Raw genomic sequence first — 19,436 nt, forward strand, 5'->3', positions numbered from 1 at the left:
CCTCAGAGGTTATTTTCATTTTTTCCTTTTTATTTTTCTTTGGATTTTCTGATGTTTTTGATAATTGATTCATATACCTTATGCCTTGACAATGTATTCCTGTTTGATTTCCATGTTTACCCTGTACTTTCCTCAGGGAGGAATGTAAAGTTATTCTCCTCAGGGGGGACTATGTTATTGCTGTGAATTTGGACTTGAATTTAACTCTAATTTAGAACAGAAGACTACCTCCCAGAATCCAGAAGGCACTATGAAGATGCCTGCAGAGACCACACACTGCACCAGAAAATCCAGAGTGAACTTCAAGACATGGCAAATTTGAACTTTTGCAGGATTGACCATATTTATTTTGAATTGAAATTTTTATGCCAGAAAGGGGACTGCCCCCTAAATAGCCTCTTGTCAATGCACCAAACATTGGTTTTGTTCTTTCTCCCTTTTATTTCTCTTTTATCTCCAAATTATTGTAAACTTTAATTTGATTATGTTTTCATGATCCATTGGGGAGACTGGTCTCCCAAAGGATCACAGGGGGCAATGTAAAGTTGAAAAGACCTTGTACCACTTTAAACTACATTACCCAAACTCCCTTTCATCATACCCATAATTCCTTAAGTCTTTTCCTATTGGTCATTGGTTTTCGCGGGCAGAATTGAAAGGGAGTTTTTGGAGTGGTCACGGGGCTCTTTGCACCAGAGGTGGTGTGGTGAAGGGTGGGTTGGGACTCTTTACCAGTGTTTTAATAAATCTTTATAAATATCATACTTTGGAGGCATTGAATATTAATTTTGAAACTTACATAATTTGGTTACACAAGATTTGTAAATTACTCTAAGCACATGAGTTTCCTCCCTCACGTATGTTTCCCTGCCAAGTTCCTGAAAGGGTATGCCCATTCTCCATCATAGATATTAGTATATTGGCAGAGGGTGATTTAGTTTTATATGTGTTTTGCTCCCCATTTTGAAAAAGTTATGTATATGTTTAAATATGTATTTAAATGATCATTTATTTTAAAATTGTCAATAATTATGTTTGAGCTATAAAAAGTTAAGACCAAAAGGAGCTGGATGTATGGGTAGAAAAATATTTGTTGAGGGTTCAAGAGCTAAAGTGGTTATAATAATAATAATATCTAGCCTTTATATACTGTAGCCTTTATTTACTATAACATATGCAAAGTACTTTGTAAATATCATATCATTTATCCTCACAACCCTGTGAAGTAGGTATTGTCTTTACACTCATTTTACAGACAAGGAAAGTGAAGCAGATAAGATTTGCCAAGGACCATATGGTTTACTTGAATGATCATTTTGGTCATAAAGCTAGTCTGAAGCTATATTTGATCTCAGGTCTTCCTAAGGCTAGGTCCCATACTCTATTTATTGTGTCACTTAGCTATGTTTAATTAAGGGAAGTATATTTCCCTATAATAGGGTTGAAGAAAGAACCCTGAGTTAGTTTGATCATTATTGTGTGGCAGTAGTCTATTTATGGGAATTTAGATTTGTTATAGGAGATATGTAGCTGAGATCTGAGAACAAAGTGGAGTGTCCCATATACAGGTGAGTGATGTGATGCTCTGACATAATTTGAAGTTTGACTATATTCCATTATAATATCTAAACCTGGTTATGCTTACTTCTAGTATAATACTAGCAAAAGGATAGCATATTCAAATGGAAGAATTTCAGATTTGGATCCAGAAGACATGGCTTAAAATCATGGCTTTGTAATATAAATGCACATGGGAACTTAAGCAAATCACTATCTCTTGACCCTCATCCTGTAAAATGAGGAATTTGAAGTAAATTACTTTTGTGATCCCTTTCATATCTAAAAATAACATTGCTGGGTCCATATAAACACAAATTTGTTAGAAACAGACATATAACAAGTATAATAATTGCTTTTCTTTCTTTCTTTTTTTTTTGGTAATCTATCTTTCACTAACAGAAATAATGTACTACAATATGACAAAAATAAAGTGGTGACAGTGATGAAGCCTGGTTATGCATTCATAACTGAGCCAGTGGTCTATGAAACATACATATATAAACATCAAATTCTTAAATAGATGACAGCTTTTAAAGAAAATTCTTAATTGATAATTCATCATCATTTCTACTCTTTTTTCCCTTTCACCTTCCTCACTCATCATTCAGCCATCACTCTCAAATTTTATTTTGTACCATATAAGAAACATGAAAACAAAATATTAAAGAAAAGGAATTCTTCTTAAATTTTAATCTTCCTGTTATTGATATTAAGAAAAAAAACATTCCTATTGAAGTCATTTCATAAAGTCCTAGAACTAAAGTTTGTTATTTGCCTTCAAATATGGGCTCTGCCACTTACTGTTTGTGCGACCTTGGGCAAGTCACAATCTCTGGTTGTCCCAATTTTCCTGGATATAATAATAGTACTTTCCTTGCACAGTTTTTGTAAGGGGGAAAAAGTACATTTGTAGTGCACATTACAAACCATAAAATATTATATCATCATCAAAATATTTCAAGACATCAAAATAACTCACCTTTTATCAGGAAAAGAAGTGTATTAGTTTTTACACAATATGAAATAAAGAATAGTGAACTCTCTGCAACAAAAGTTTATAAGCATCATTGGGTCTTGTTACCATACATAGTTTTTAGAATGATATATAGCCCTGTGAATGAAGGGGAATTGTACCACTAGAAGCATAGTTAGTTGTACTAACTGTAGTCTTTAGAAGTAGACTGGTAAAAATGAACTATTCCATAAGTATTTATTAAGTTCCTATTATTGCCAGATATAATACTTAGCAGATATTGGAAAGGGTACTGTCAAACCTGAGTACATATTCCATCATTGCCTTGACCCCCCTGACCTTAATCAAGTTACTTCCTCACTGAGGATTAATTTTATCATCTGTTAAATCAGGAAGTTGAACTAGGTAAACTAAAAGATCTCCTCATTTCTAAATTTAAGATACTATAGTGCCATGAACAAGCATCTTGGTAAAACTGTTCCTTTCAACATTTAAGTTCATTTATCCCATCCTAAAAACTATGTATGGTAAAAAGACTCGATGCTTGTAAACTTTTGTTGCAGAGTTCACCATTCTTTATTTCATATTGTGTAAAAACTAACCCCCCACAGACTGAGTGGGTGCCTCCCCCCCCACCACATGCCATATCCATCCCTCCACATACTGGGTGAACTCACTCGCACTTCTTACTCCACACAGGGGAGGGAGAAAACACTCCCATTGGGTTGCTAAGTGGATGGAGTGAGGAATGTCCTCAGTGAGCATAGAGAGGGGGAGGGGAGTGGCCTGAGCACTCTGCTCCGCTCTAGTTCTGCAACTTGTGAACTGCCCACCTTACCCTCTGTGTACTCCCATTGAGTTGCTGGGCAGTGTGGTGGATGACATGAAAAAATGTCATCAGGGACAATGGAGAGGGAGAAGGGATCATCTTTGCCCAAGTCCCTCTGCCTTTCTAGTAATGAACTCTATTGGGGAGGGGGGAATATGGAGGATGGCCATGTGCCCACAGAGAGTATTCTGCATGCCATCTTTAGCACCCATGCCATAGTTTCACCATCCCTAAACTATGGATATTTGGACTTTAGAAGAGAAAACTAAGAGAGGTATGTAATGTTTGCAAATTGGAAGAAAAATCATACTTGTTAACCATTACTCCTGATTATGCCCTCTGGGGCCAAAAGGGAAAATTTAGCAATGTGGGGAAAAATTTCCTAATACTTAGAGCCATTGGAAAGTATCATAATCTGCCTCAGAAGATGCATGTGCATGAATACAAGGGTGGAGAGATATGTAGGTGGGGAGGGGATTCTCCTTTATTAGAAGATTCTGAACATAGGATATATGATCACTTGTCTAATATATCATAGTGGAGATTCCTTTCAGCTAAGGATTCTACTAGAGAACCATTAATATCCTTTTTAACTCTCAAAGTCTGTGATTCATTACCAATTAGGTTATCTAGGTAGAATAATACACATTTTATGGATAAGGCCATAGGTTCAGAGAAATTTTGATTTGCTAAATGTTACATAAGTAAGAATCACCTGCCGTGGCTGTATTACATTGTGATTCTCCTGCATTTTCTTTTACAGATTAAAAAGAAAATAATCATCTGATCTAAAATTACGTGACTAGATTTTTTTCTCACATTATTCATTTTGTTTCTGTTTTTATTAAGGAGGAACTGACCATGTGTAATAAAAGTCATTAGACACTCTCAAGTATAATGTCCTGTGACATTTCATTGCTGGAAGCTTTCTCTTAACATGACTGACTAAAGGATTGAGACTTTCCTTCCTAGGTAAGATCTTGAAGTAATCCTTTTGTGTCTTATTTTTCTCTGGAGTTGTCTGTCCATATTCCATAGCATTTTTAAGTATAGCACAGAATTGGACAGCTGGATAAAGAGTTCTATAACTAATTTTACTAAACTTTTTTTTTGCTAATTAGAAGGAAGTGCTAATTTACTAGTTAGAACTGAGGTCCTAAACTAATTTCCTAGCCCGAGTACAAACTAGATATGAGTAGACTAAAAATAAATATATTCTCTTGTTATTTCATATAAACTGGATCACAGTTAATAATCCGCTCAGACTTTTACAGACAGTAGCTTCCTATTCCTCCTTTCTCCAGGTTTTTAACTCCTATATCAAATTCTATGTCAAAATTCATACTTCATTACAAATACCTGGGTCTTCACTTGGTATGTCCATCCTAATTCTAACTCAATTGTCAAATAGGGTTTTTGGAGGTCATCATGTCAAACTCTATTGGTTTTACAGGTGAAGAAAATGAAGGCCTGATGAGTTAGGTCACTTACTATGTGTGGGACACATTAGGCAAAAAAAAGAGCTTGGATTTGAACTTAGGATCCTTTACTGCCAAACTTAAATCTGTCCAAAGCAACATGGCTTTTGCCTGATTAGCTTATATACTTCTTTCTTGCTATCATTTCCTAGCTTCTGAAATATGATTAAATTATTTTGTTTTAATTTCCAAGATTACTTTTCTAGCTTCCTTTCATTATACTTTCTTCTTTGCAGCCTAGTACACTTTATTTATTGAAGCCTAGATGTCACAAAGGTATTTTTACCTGTCAGTTCCAACATATAAAAATGAGTCAATTTTAAGCCTAAATTTATATTATATTTTTAATTTCATGATTTGTTGACATAATTTGTGGGAGCAAGATATTCCCCAGGAAAAACAAAATGGAATAGATATCAGCAAAGAGCTTAATATTTAGGGTTTCATCAATAATGATTTTGCAAAACTTAGGGGGAAAACTGAATTTATTAGGAGACCAAAAAAAAGTATATTTAAAAAGTTTTGTATCCTCCAATTTGAGTTCCCACAAATTTCAAATTCATCTGAAAATTGTCAGCATTGTCTTGCCAATTCATTATCATCAACCATATCAAAAATGTTCCATATAACTAATAATTAGAGAAATGTAAAAATGTAAATTAAAACAATGCAGAGATTCTACTTCATACTCCTCAGATGGATAGAAATGGCAGGATTGGAAAATGATAATTGTTAGAGGGGCAAGAGTTTTATAAAAGCTTTAATGCTGGTATAGTTATGAGTAGGTCCTACTTAGATTTTATAGCTGGGCAACCCTCAGGAGTAGTGATGCTGGCCCATATGACAGCCTCTCTATACTGCCACAAGAAAAGCATCTGAGAAATATACTTTGGCTTTATTGATAAATGTTAAGTTCTTCCCTGCTTTCCCTCTACTTTTATTTTCAAGCCATTTGAACATTTATTTAGGGCTTTCTAGGATTATACTAGATGCTACAGATAGGAATGTGAAAATAACATAGTCCCTGCCCTCAAGAAGCTTATATTCTAAGGGAAGGAGACAATATTATGAGATGATTACAGTAAATTTTGAGGAGTGACTGTTAAAGAGTGTTCCAGATAAAGTCCTTCAAGAGAATTTTGGGAGGATAAGAATTTCCAGTTTTTGTATGGTATAAAGTCAGGATTTAGAAAGGAGAGGTGAGATTTAGCCTTGAAGAATAATGAGTATAATGTAATAACCATGAGATGAAATTAGGCTTATTTTGACATTATCATTACTAATACTTGCAATAATATTTCAGAATTTTTTCCATCTCCTTATTGTCAGAACTTCCAATGGGGAAACAAATTGAAATTTTATGCCCTAATAGATGACATTTGGGAGTTATGAGTGGATAACAGCGTCATGCAGTGGCCAATCCTTTGATTATAATTTTGTACAAATTTCATTTTATTGGTACCCAGATGATAAACCCACAGTCCATCCATCTGTCTCCCAAATTTTTCAGTTTGGTAAAACCTACCAGTAGTCATCAGTAAACATTGATTTTGGGAGAAGAATACCTTAGAGACAATCAAATGAGGCAAGAGTGAGTAAGAGACTTATTCAAGGACATAGAAACAGTCAGTAGCATAGAAATGATTCAAAGCCAGGTACTCTGTCCCAAATACAATGTTATTCTAAAACTCGGTGTCTCATTATGCCATGATGGAAAAATATAAGTAGATCTTAAATTGACATGGATTAATAATATACTCTTTCAAGCATCTTTGACTTTTTTTCTATAGGATCCTTCTAAGTCTTCTCTTCTTTAAATATTACTTTAAAACTTTCCTCCATTTCCCCCCACTAGCTTATAACTAACTTTCTCTTTCTCATCCTTAGTGATATGATGGATGAAAAATGCTACATAAAAATAAATTGGATGGTATTCTCCTTCTATTATCCATGATTCCTTGATCCTCCAACAGTTTTTAATAAACATTTGAATTATTTACAGTAATCTACAAAGGCATTTTAATAGTGCATATGGTAGAGAGAAGAGAATGAAAAATGTCTTTGTTTCACTCTGACGGGGCCAATGAACCATGACTCAAATGATTGCCTGCCTCATTTGTAATTATTCATGGCAAAGATCTTCATTCAGTGACAGAAATTTACCAGCTCTGGGTCCTAGTGATTATGAAAGTGTGAGAGTTATTCTCCAAGATTTCAGAAGAGGACAAATTATGTTACATTCAAACTTTGAGACAGACTTCAGCAAAGCAAAAACCAGAAACTGCCAACCTTTAACTGCTTGTAATGTCATGTCCACAGGGCTAGCAGGCATGACTTTTCAGGCTATGTCTATACCCAGCCAACAAAGACAGACTATGGTGAGCTATATCTAATCTGTCTTCACAATCAATAGCCTTCGCAACAGCTAAATCAATCGTGAGGCAATTTGCCTCAGTCAGGAATTCACCCTCGCTGCAGTGTGGCCTTTTCACATGTGTGGATGGAGCATCTATCAGTTATGCAAGCAAAGAGAAGTCTTCTTAGAAATCAGATCAATTACACAGTTGTATTGAATACTGTGTAAACAATCAAAGGGATGGAAATTCAGGCATCTTGATGTGGATGAGAAAAGGAAGTCATATATCTCTAAGTCCACTTGTAAAATAATTTTGTCTCAAAAGTCAAGTCACAAGTATTTATTAAGTGCCTATTTTACACCAGAAACTAAGCACTACACATATAAATAGAGACAAACTTATAGTCCTTGCCTTCAAGGGACTCCTTCTAATGAAGGAGACTTCATGCAAGGAAATAAGAGATATAAATAGGACATAATTTCAGAAGTAAGGCATTATCATTAAGGGAAATCTGGAAAGATTATTTGCCCAATTTAGGACATGGGCTGAAACTTGAAGGAAGCTCCAGTAAATGGAGATCAGAAGGGAAAGAATTTGAAGAATGTCTGCTGTTCTATGTAATAGCTTAGTTACTAAATCTACTTCTACTTTATCATGGAGCATGTAGGCCTTGAACAATTGTTGAGATGGCAATACGAGAATTTGAACTGGACGACTTATAGAGAGGTAATAGAATTGCTGTCAAACACTAATTTGATCAGTCATATAATCTGCCCCTAGAAACTAATTGAGAAAGCAGCCTCAAGGGAAAAACAACATCAACAAACAACAAAACTCATTTATATCAAATGAATACTGGTGAAAACTAATAATCTATATGAATATACAAATGTTTGTGTGTATACATACATATGTTATAGCATAAGTAAATAAATATATATGTATGTGTTTATACTTTAAGCTGTCTAATTGTGTTCATGTGTGTTATATTCATTAGTTAATTTCCAACAATGGCCACTTGATATAAATGTATTTTTTTTTGTTTTTCCTTCAAGGCAATCAATTGCTAGAGCAGAAAATATGGCTGAACATATACTTATATATATGTGCATACATACATATACACACATATGCATAAATGCATAAACACAGATACATAGCTAACGTGGAACAATTTTTCATTAAAACAACCATTAGAATCAGTAGATGTGAAGATACATTGTGGGAAGATAGCAGAGTAGGGTTTGAAGTTTTCTTGTTCCCCTAATACCTTCTCTCAAACAATCAGAAATAACTCTACAGAATCAAAGCTAAAAGCATTAAAAACAGACTAGAGCCCAGAGTGAGGCTGAACAGCCCAGGAAAACTGGGGAGAAAGGTTTCTGACTTTCCTGGCCTCAGTCTCACCTCCATAGACCTTGGGGGCAGGAACAGAGTAAACAAAGTGGCATAAATGAAGTAAACCCTGGGGGCAGGATTAGCAACCTCACCTTATTTGCCTTCATCCCCTATGACATCATTGGAATCTTCAGCTCTGGGAGTGATTATGTCCATTGTGTCCAGAATTCTGAAGACTCCCCCACTGGCTTACAAATGAGATTAAAGGAGGGGGCACCTTGAAGTTTGCAGGTGCCTGGCTGTGGGCAAGAGTTCATGCCTTGCTGTTAGCAAACAAGGGACTTGGAGGCTAGAGGAACACAAACTATAAACTTGCCTGGTTGAGACAGTAGGAGTGGAAGAGTGAGGAAAGATCCTTAATCAGGGAGTATGATTAATGAGTGATTGGAATCACATCAGTTGTAGTTCCTCCCAGAAAATTGGAGTCCCTGCCCATTGCCACAGAGGAAGTATACTGGTAGTTTTCAGTAGCAGTGACAGAAATACTCACTGGTCAATCATGAATAGGGTTTGAGTGGAGGACCTGGGATTATATCAGACCCTGGAATATCAAATAGGTAAAAACACACATACACACACAAATTCCTAAAACCCGAAGTAATATCCCCTAGCACAATAAGAACACCAAAAGCCCAGTAAAAAGTTAATAATTACATTTATTGGCCTTGTTGCTAAAACTAATTTTTTTCTATGAGGTACCTCTATTATCACCTTTTGCCATAATGGGTTATCCTCTTTTGGTCTCTTATCAATATCTTTTTTAAATATTGTGTTCAGAACTGCTTATAACTTTGCAGATATAATCTAATGAGTTCAAAATCTAGGTGATTCATAGGCTATTGCCTCTTTATTTGTAGACATAGCTCTCTTGTGTAGCTTTTTTTCAAAGTTTTTATGGAAATTTTTTATTTAATTGATTAATTTAGAATATTTTTCCATAGTTAAAAGATTCATGTTCTTTCCCTCCCCTCACCCCAACTCTCTCCCATAGCTGAAGTGCAATTCCACTGGGTTTTACATATGTCCCTGATCAACACCTATTTCTATATTATTGATATTTTCACTAGGGTGATTGTTTAGGTTCAATATCCCCAATCATATCCCCATCAACCCATGTGGTCAAACAGTTGTTTATATTCTGTGTTTCTACTCCCAGAGTTCTTCCTCTGAATGTGGATAGTGTTCTTTCTCATCAGTCCCTCAGAATTGTCCTGTATCATTGCATTGCTGCTAGTAGAGAAGTCCATTACATTGGATTGTACCATAGTGTATCAGTCTCTGTGTATAATGTTCTCCTAGTTCTGTCCCTTTCATTTTGCATCAATTCCTGGAGGTCATTCCAGTTCACATGGAATTCCTCCAATTCATTATTCCTTTGAGCACAATAGTAGTCCATCATCAACAGATTCCAAAGTTTGTTTAGCCATTCCCCTAAAAATATATAAAAATGGGCAAGTAAAGGATAAAGACCCTAACTATTGATAATTATAATAGGGACAGAGAAGTTTAGGGATCAAACTCAGAGGATAATGAAATAAAAATACCTATTTCAAAAAGAGTAAATAAATACAATAAATAGCTGCAAACTCAAAAAAGATCTCTTGGAAAAGCTTTAAAAAGACATCAAAAAACAAATGAGAGAGGTGGAGGAAAAATTAGGAAAAAATAAGGGCATTGCAAGAAAATCAAGAAAATAATGAAAGATTACCTAAATGGAAAAAGAGATCCAGAAACCCATAGAAAAAAATAATGTATTACGAACTAGAATTGGAGAAAAAGAACCTAACAATTTCCTAAGACAACAAGAAATGAAAAAGCAAAATCAAAAGAATGAAATAAAAGAAAAGAATATGAAATATCACTAAAACAACTACCCAGGAAAATGCATCAATTAAAGAAAATATGAGAATAGATAGACTCCCAGAAAGTTATGATCATAAAAAAGAGTTTAGATATCATATTGCAGGAAATCATCAAGGAAAACTATAAAGAAATTCTACAATTGGAGGGTAAAATACAAATAGAAAGAATGTATCAATCACCACTTCTAAGAGACCAAAAGATGAAAATTACAGGAACATCATTGCTAAGTTCCATAGCTCTCAAGTTAGGGAGAAAATATTATAAAAACATTTCATATTCTGTAGAGATACAATCAGAATAACACAATGCCTAGCACCTGCAACATTAAAAAAACTGATATGGAACACAATATTTTATGGAGCAAAAGAACTAAACTTGAAATAAAGAAAAACATATCCAAGAAGGATGAACATAGTAATAAAATGTTTTAAAAATGGATATTTAACAAACTAAAGGATTTTCAACTATTCTTAGGGGAAAACCCAAAACTCAGCAGAAAACTTAATCTATAAGAAACACACAAAGATAATGAAAAATTAATCATAAATAACCCCAAAGGTCAAATTGTTTGAATCCTTCATAGGGAAATGTGATCTCTGGCTCCTGGTAATGGCATCAATGCTTGGGGATTTTGATGGGGCATGTAGAAAGGGAAGACATAAGATCAAGGTGAATGTAATGGATTGATAGTGATAATGGAATAGACCAGGGTGGTAGGGTAGAAGGGCTATCTATAATGCAGTAGGAATGAGTAGAGGAATTGCTATGGAGAAGGGAAGGAAGGAGTAGGGAGCTGGTAGTACTAGAAGTGTAAAAGTGGAATTTGGGAGATGCCATCTAAAAGTATATATATTTTCTATGGACATGTGGAAATTATCAAACTACATTTCCCGTGGTCCAACGGGTTTCCGTTTCCGGTTCTTTGGGCATGGGGATGCCTACGTCTCCACACAGAGCAGTTTAAATCTCCTGGGTTAGGGGGGAGTGGTCTCTTGGCCAGCAGACTCAGGAAGAGACGCGAGGTAATAATGGCTGGAGCGGCAGTTTTGAATTCTTATAAGCTCATGGTCTAATGACTTTATCAGCATGGCTTTAATTAAAATACTAATTTATATTATTTTAGCAGCCTTCATTATTTTTAATCTTAATAGTACACATCTAGAGATTGGAGGCTAAAGTGAGGGGATGAGTATAATCAAGAAGTAAGAGAGCATTGTGGGTGAGGGATAAGAAGAGATTTTGAAAATGTGGAAAGAATAAGAATTAAAAGGTAAGGGGGAATTGATAGGGGGTAACCATTGGAAAGTTAAGCCAATTTTGAACTAGGTGGTATAAGCTAGAAGGCAAAAGGGGGTTCAGACTTTAGAACCCCAAGAGGCTCAGGACATTTAGGAGCAGTTATAACTGGACTATTTAAGGGGGAGATTCCCAGGCAGAGGAAGCTTGTTCTGGGTTTTGGGATTTAGGGTGGTGGATGGTCTGTGCAAGACACTCATTGAACCTTAGCTACTCCCTATAGCAGAAGCTCCATAAGTCTTTCCCTGTATTCAAATACCAACTGTTCCAGTATGTCCCCACATGACCTGGTTCCTTCTGCTGCTATAAAATTTAACTAACAGTAACTGAGATTAAATGTCATCCCTGAATATCTAAAAGCAACATCTGTCAATATCCTGCCAAAGTTTGCTTATTTGTTTATTTAGGTATTTGAGCTATAGGATAGGAAGAGAGAGGAAAAACTGTGAAGAGGCCTTGCCCTGTCTGGGTGAGGCCTGCCACAGACTCAACTTGATTAGATAACAGAGACCTCCCCTGCCCATTTTCCTCACCTTCATTCCTTTTCCCAATATAACTTCCTTTACTAATTAAAGGTTACTCTACAGTTCAAATAGCCTCTGATTCCACAAGTGGGGTACACCATAACATCATCACTCATCCTCATAGAATCATCCATTACATCAAGGGCTAGTAGTTAGAAGTGGCCTTAAATAGTGGGGGTCCTGTTGTTTTTAATACAAATCCTTCTGTGTGGATTTCACCCATCAGCCTGCAAAATACCTTCTAGTTGAAGAACTCCTCTCAACTAAATCATCAATTTGAGAGAGAATTAGATTAAATCCTTTCAGTGAAGCAACTGACTAGCCTTTCCCCAGTAAGCACAGCTTGATCAGCCTCTTTTGGAGAGTTAACTGCCACTGGCCTAAGAAATACCCATCCCCCCACAGGAGGCTTGAGTGGCTGCAGTTCCACCTGCTGCTTGCTTGGTCCTTACAGAGGACAAGTGGAGAGGAAAAAGTAGAATTTTTGGGAAGGGGTAAGAATTGGAGAGGTATTGGTCAAAGGAAATTGGTATCTGAGGAAGGGTACAGTGGAAAGAAAGGAAGAGGGGAACAAATAGTGAGAAGGAATAGAATAGATGGAAATGCACAGCCAGTATCTATGACATTAAGAGTAAATAGAATGAATTCACCCTTGGAAAAAAGGGATAAAAATGAGACACACAGAATGAAGGTGAAGGGCTGGAACAGAATATATCATGCCTTAGCTGACTCAAAGAAGGCTATGGTAGTAGTCATGACTTCTGGCATATTCAAGGCTAAAATGGATATAACTGGAAGGATGAATAGGATAACTCCCTTATGTTGGGGGCACTATGATTGAGGAAGTATTATCAATATTGGACCTGTATGCACAAAATATTATAACATCCATATTTTAAAAGGAAAAACTTAATGAGATACAGGTGCAAAGAGATAGCAAAATGACAATAGAGAAAGCTTTAAATTTTTCCCTCTCAGAACTAGATAAATTAAAGCAAAAAATAAATAATAATGAAGTTAAAAAGTGTGAATAGAACTTTAGATAAGTTAAATAAGAGAAATATCTGGAGAGCCCCCCCCCAAGTCCTAAATGAAGTTAGTAGTAGATCTAAGCTGTAAAGAAATATAATGGCAGGCATCTTGGGTCAAGAGTGATAGGCAATTATCTGCTTAGAATGAAAAATGAACTGAGGTGGCATGAGCTTGATGTGAGGCTGGCATGAGTCAGGGCAGTTGAAATTTGCCTATAAAATGAAAAGATCTAAACCCATCTGGGTCTCAGTTTGGAGATATTTGGGCAAGAGTGGAGAAGGGCTTAGGCATAGCTTATTCTCTCTTTACTCAGAAATCAACTCTAGCTTACAGACTGATTCAACTGTATCCCATCAACCTCAGTTCTCTGATTTATTACCAACAAGATCTACAAAGAAATCTATCATCAGCAGGGTCAAGTCTTGATTTAGGGCTGGGCCTATCAGGCCTAGCCAGGCTGTCAGCCAACCAAGATCCTTAATCAATAATAATCAATTGAAGATTCAACAATGAACTATTCAACTTAGATTTACTTAGGTAATACCAATTCCCACTTTTCATCTTTACACAATTCCCCTTTTCCCTAAACTTTTCAACAATTAAACCATCTTTTAAGAAGTCACTTGCCTGTGAGTTCTCAAAGTTCCAGTGGGAGGCTTCAACAAATAGTTAAGATTAAATCCACAGTCAAAATAAGTCATAATTAATTAGTCTTGATAGACCAAACATCCAGGTCTATAGTGTGACAGGTAAAGAATATAGCCACCTTCATCAACTTACTAGGGTTTCAGTTAGGGCAAAGGTCTGCTGTATACCCCAATCAGCTGATTCCTTAGTTCAGGCTGTTAGCTCTGGGTTACTGTTTTCTATCTTGGGATTGGAGTAAGGAGATTCCACATATTCTCTTATTGTACCAGCTATATTTGGGTTTATGTTTTGAGATCACTACTATATCTAGGTGTCCCAGTAGGATCATTCAACACTCTCCAATTAATTCCTTCACAACTCCCAGGATTTACATAACAAAGCCCAAGCATATACTTAATCCAAGTCTAGTTTCAGATGGGACAATAATGGTTTGGAGAGCACAAATAACCTGCAAAAGTCTTACTTTAACATTCATCACATTATGGAGGTAATTCTGCATTCCTGAGAGATTGTAGTACTATAACAAAAGTTCCACTTAGTATGACCAAGCTAAAAAGATTTGGTTTTGGAAAAAGTATGATCCTACCATAAAGCATTGTCTGGTGCCTAAGGACTGATCTAGCTAAATATAGTCCTGGTAATGCCTGTAAAATGAGAACCAGACAAGCTAAATTGATCAAATTAAATTAACATTATGTTGCTAGAGTACCTTGGAGCTGCTTTTTTTAATTAAAAAAGATGGAAATATACATTAAGAGCAGTTAAGCTGTTCATGTTCCAGGAATTGGCTTCCTAGGGTTAGACCCTAAGGGCATTATTAAGGAGGCAAAAAGCTGTGTAGTTATGAATATATTAATGGAAGCTTTGTTTACAGTGACAAAAACAACCCTAGAAATAACACAAATGAAATGATTGGGAGAAGGGGGTGAATATATTTAAATGTAATGGATTAGATTATGTTATTAGAAAAGATGAATATTGGAAAGAGAAAGAAAATAGGGGAAATACATAAGAAGATGAAAAGAGAAGAATAATAAATAGTATTATTGCATTAAAATTAATAGCCACAAAATCAAGAGAAAAAAGTTTTATAGTAAAATAAATCCAAAGGTAACTAAAAAATAGCATATTTATATTAGCACACACATATAATTGAAAGATTTTAAAACAAATTGTACATAATTTGGAGTTTGTGGTATAGCACAAATTTTTTCCTGCATATGTTTATTTAAATGTTTATTAATGATGATAGTTATTAAATATATAATAATTTTTTAAAGGAATCAGTAGATGGGAGCACAATGATGCTCCTATTAAAGAAGTTCACATCGATCAAGAAATATCCATTCCAATAGGGAAATATATTCATTCCTTATTTAGAGATTAAGAAATAAAGGAGGCCATAACTGTTACTTAATCTAATAATTTGATGTCATTAGGAAAATCAGTTTCTTCAGTTTGCTTTAGATTTATGTACATCATATTATTTGATCCTAACATTACTTTGTAGCATAATAGTATATAAATCTAGTCAGAAAGGAACTTAGAGGCCAGAAACTATGACCCTGGTTGAATAAATGAATTCCCAATGTGACCCAGGCACTATGTATGAAAGGTAGGATTCAAAGATGGATTCTCTGACTCCATACTTAGAATTCTTTCAACTTCATGATAATATTAAATGTATTAATACCTCTCTTTTTATTGATAAGTAAACTGGGATTCAAGGAACGTAAGTGAATTTCCCACCATTGTATGTGTAGTTTTGGCAAACATAAGGTTTGGGCTGGAAGTGTATTGTGAAAGTAAGTGTCATAGTCAGGATTTACATCTAAGTTTCCCTAACTCCAAGTTTAGTATTCTTCCTAGAATTCTAGCAGAAGGACCTATATGTTTGTAAGAGAGAGAATAAAGAACTATAATTCAACAGAGCATAGCCAAATCATAATAGCTTAAAGGATCATGTATTTAGAGCTTAGTATTTAAATATATTTGATATTTGACTGTTTACCAACATATTTTGTATGTATTACTTCATTTAATATTCTCAACATCTTTATGAGATCAGAAATCCAAATATTATGTTCCCTTTTATAACAGATAAGGAAACTTGATCTCAAAGATATGAAGTCACTTGTCTGACATTAAGGATCTGGTAAATGGCAGTGAGGACTTGAACTTATTTTCTGTCTACCTAGTTTGGGGTTCTTACTACTGGGTTACACTTTATCTATAGATGTCATTTTTCAAGATAAAAAGTGAAACATGTAGTCCAGTCATTGTTTGGGGTTTTTCATTTCCAAAATGCCATATCACTAATGACAGATGTTTTCAGGAAATTGCCTTTGTTGTTTGAATGAATTAATAGAATAGAATGTCTGTTTTGTCATTGTGTATTCACAGCCTTAGGCAGAAAATGACAAAGAAAGGGGAAAGGAGAAAAGAGGAAGAAGACTTGAGTGGGAGTCTACAATGTACAACAGTACTCTTTTTTCATTAATATACTTTTTTTCCCCTAGAGATGAGTTCACCCAAAATAGAAGTTAAACTATAACTCTCTAAGTCCCCCTCCACATTACAATGGGCTAAACCAGTGTGAGTCTTGTTTTATTCCATAATAAAGAAATATTTCACTATATAGAAAATGTAATAAAGGGATACACTGTATGTGGGCAAAGGAAGCATGAAAGGAAGGACTACATGAGAACACTGTAACCCTAGGCATGTACACAGAAGCTGAGAAGTACTTAAGCTGAGCTGTAAAGGAAGTCATACACCCAGGGACAAAAAAAATGTAAATAAGGCACAGCAAGGCTACATCCCCATGAATTGGCAGGGCTCTATGGCAACTAGAAGAAGGAAGCTCAAGTGGTTTATGATGTCATTAGAAACTGCATTCTTATGTGTAGCTCTCCCTAATGACAGCTCTGTGGTGAGTGAAGCATTTAGCTATTTACTCTTTTTTTATGAGCAAAGCATGTGTTCACTGGTAAAATGCTCTTCAAGTCATGTGCATCTTGCCATAACAAGTTCCTATTTTTTAGAAGTTTGTTCTTATAGGAAACAAAGGAACCCTAGTCCCAGTTTTTATTGGCTGCTGCCATTTAAAAATTGGCCAACTGTCAGTATTGCTTTTCAATGGATGTTAGGTGAAGGTTATCAAATGCTAGGTGTAATTACATAGCCACAGAAAAGATTTCTTAATGTAATAGAATAAATATTTTCAAATAAATGTTGTTCCCTACTAAATATTTTCATGGGAGGCTATACAATTATTCTAATAATTTTGTCATTGTTCAAAATATTATTGGAGCAATCATCAAAATTTTTCTAAATCATTCAAGTCCAAATGATGTCATATTTAGGATCATTTAAAATATGTTTATTTTGTTTTGTTTTAAAGACATGAAAGGAAAATTGTTGGTAGTATGTATATAAAATACAATTCTCCTTTTACATATAAGAAATTGAGAGGTTCTGTCAGTTGCTACAGGTAATATAAACAAGTGGTAAAGATGGGATTTGAACCCTAGACTTCTTTGTCTAAATCCAGTAGTTTTTCAAACAATGTAGTAAACAAATAGGTCTTATTGATCTAGATTGATGCCTATGTTAAAAAACAATCAAACAATCATGTCCATTTCAGTTTGATCACATATTTTAATCATAAAAGACTTGGTGACAAATTATTTTTAACTGTTTCCACAAGTCAAACTATTAATGGATGAAGACTTGCCACCATTAAAAATGTTGTTGCTCAAAGGAGTGTTTCATGTTTTGAGCAAGGATGGCTCTGTTGGAATGAGTATAGCTCCTTGCCTGAGTCTACTTTAAGAAGGGAAATATTCTTTGGAAGGTATAACTTCTGATATATTATTAAGAAATTGATCAGATCATGTTATAATCACATATTATAGTGTATCATAGTCTAGCCAATCAATGATGAGATTGAATTTGAAAAGTTGACAGCATTGAAAAAAAAAGACTTAAGATTAATTTCCATGACTAATGATGGGTTAATTGGCAGTCTTCATATTTGTTTCATAGTTCTAAATGTCTTCTTTCACTGAGCAAATCATTTGTGAAATGGATTAAGCTTCTAATTTAGTTTCTGATTAGTCTATGGCCTTCAAAATAGGGTTAAAGTTTCTGAGGTACTCAAGAACCTTCTCAATCAAAATCCTTCCAAAACCAATATTAGTTTGGAAAGTGAATAAAGGAAGGGAAATATGAAATCTTGAATCAAGTCTGACCCTTTCAAACCCTGGAAAAGTCAATCATATTTCAGAGATATCAAGGATTCTGTAGAGTAGGGTTCTTGTAGTAGAGCCTCTGCATCAATTCTGCTTAAAGATATTTAGCCCCTGATAACATCCCATGAAACATCCATGATAAATTAACTTCTTTCTACTTAATATATGTTATTTCATTCCTCATTCATGTCAACAATTTCAAATACATGCTGCCACGATTCCATTTATACACTTGAATCCATATTGAGAGGCAGCATAGTATAATGAATAGAGAGCTGATTTTCAAACCAGAGAATACTTGAATTCAATTTTCACCTCTAACATGTACTGCTTGCCAGTCACTTGACCACTCAATATTTTAGGCAACTTTCTAAGACTCTACATTTTAGAAGAGGCACACATATGTACAGGTAGAGGGAGTTTCCTCACCTAGGAATTGTGTATACTAATGAAATTATATGTCCAGACCCTAACCTGTCTCATTTCTTGCTACTTGATTCAAACTTAATGAATGTACATGCCAGAGAACCATGAAGTAGGCAAGGTTCTTGAACAATCATGTAAACATATCTCTGTGAAATTAGCTGTATGCATCTTTGCCTATAGAACTGCTGTGAGGGGAAATTAAGATCACAAATGTGAAAGTGCTCTGTGTTATTCATGGAAAAGAGGTCATTAAATATATCCAATCTATTATTATAATTGATGATGCTGAAAGTCAAATACTGAGATCTTCCCTAAATACCAGATATCATCCTTAGCTTCAGGTGCTCTTCATTCATTAGATCAAGGAAAAAGGCAGCAAAGCCCAAGTTAGTGAACCTGCTTACATGTAAGCATTCTAAGGAATCATCTTGAAACTATTGGGGTAAGTGGCTCTCATGTCACAACCACAAAATGCCCTTGGGCTTGAGTTACTGGTCCTGAAAATGACTATTTCTTTCTAGATGATGCAGTGGTGGTATTCCTGGACTCATCTTCATTCTTCTTTAAAAGCTCTGAGACCTAAAATAGCCAATCTTTCTTTGCTATGACCATTTTAAACATTTCCATTTGCACAGCACACCATGTTTCACCTTTCTGACATACATAATAAGCCATTCTGATTAAATATGCCCAGGACACTCTATTAGACCTTGTTCTATGGATCTACTGAATGTCAGTGTGTCACACAAACACACATACATACACACACATACTGTATATATAAATTCAATTTAATCTT

This window comes from Gracilinanus agilis, chromosome 2 (genome assembly GCF_016433145.1).
Source record: "Gracilinanus agilis isolate LMUSP501 chromosome 2, AgileGrace, whole genome shotgun sequence".
Classification (NCBI taxonomy): domain Eukaryota; kingdom Metazoa; phylum Chordata; class Mammalia; order Didelphimorphia; family Didelphidae; genus Gracilinanus; species Gracilinanus agilis.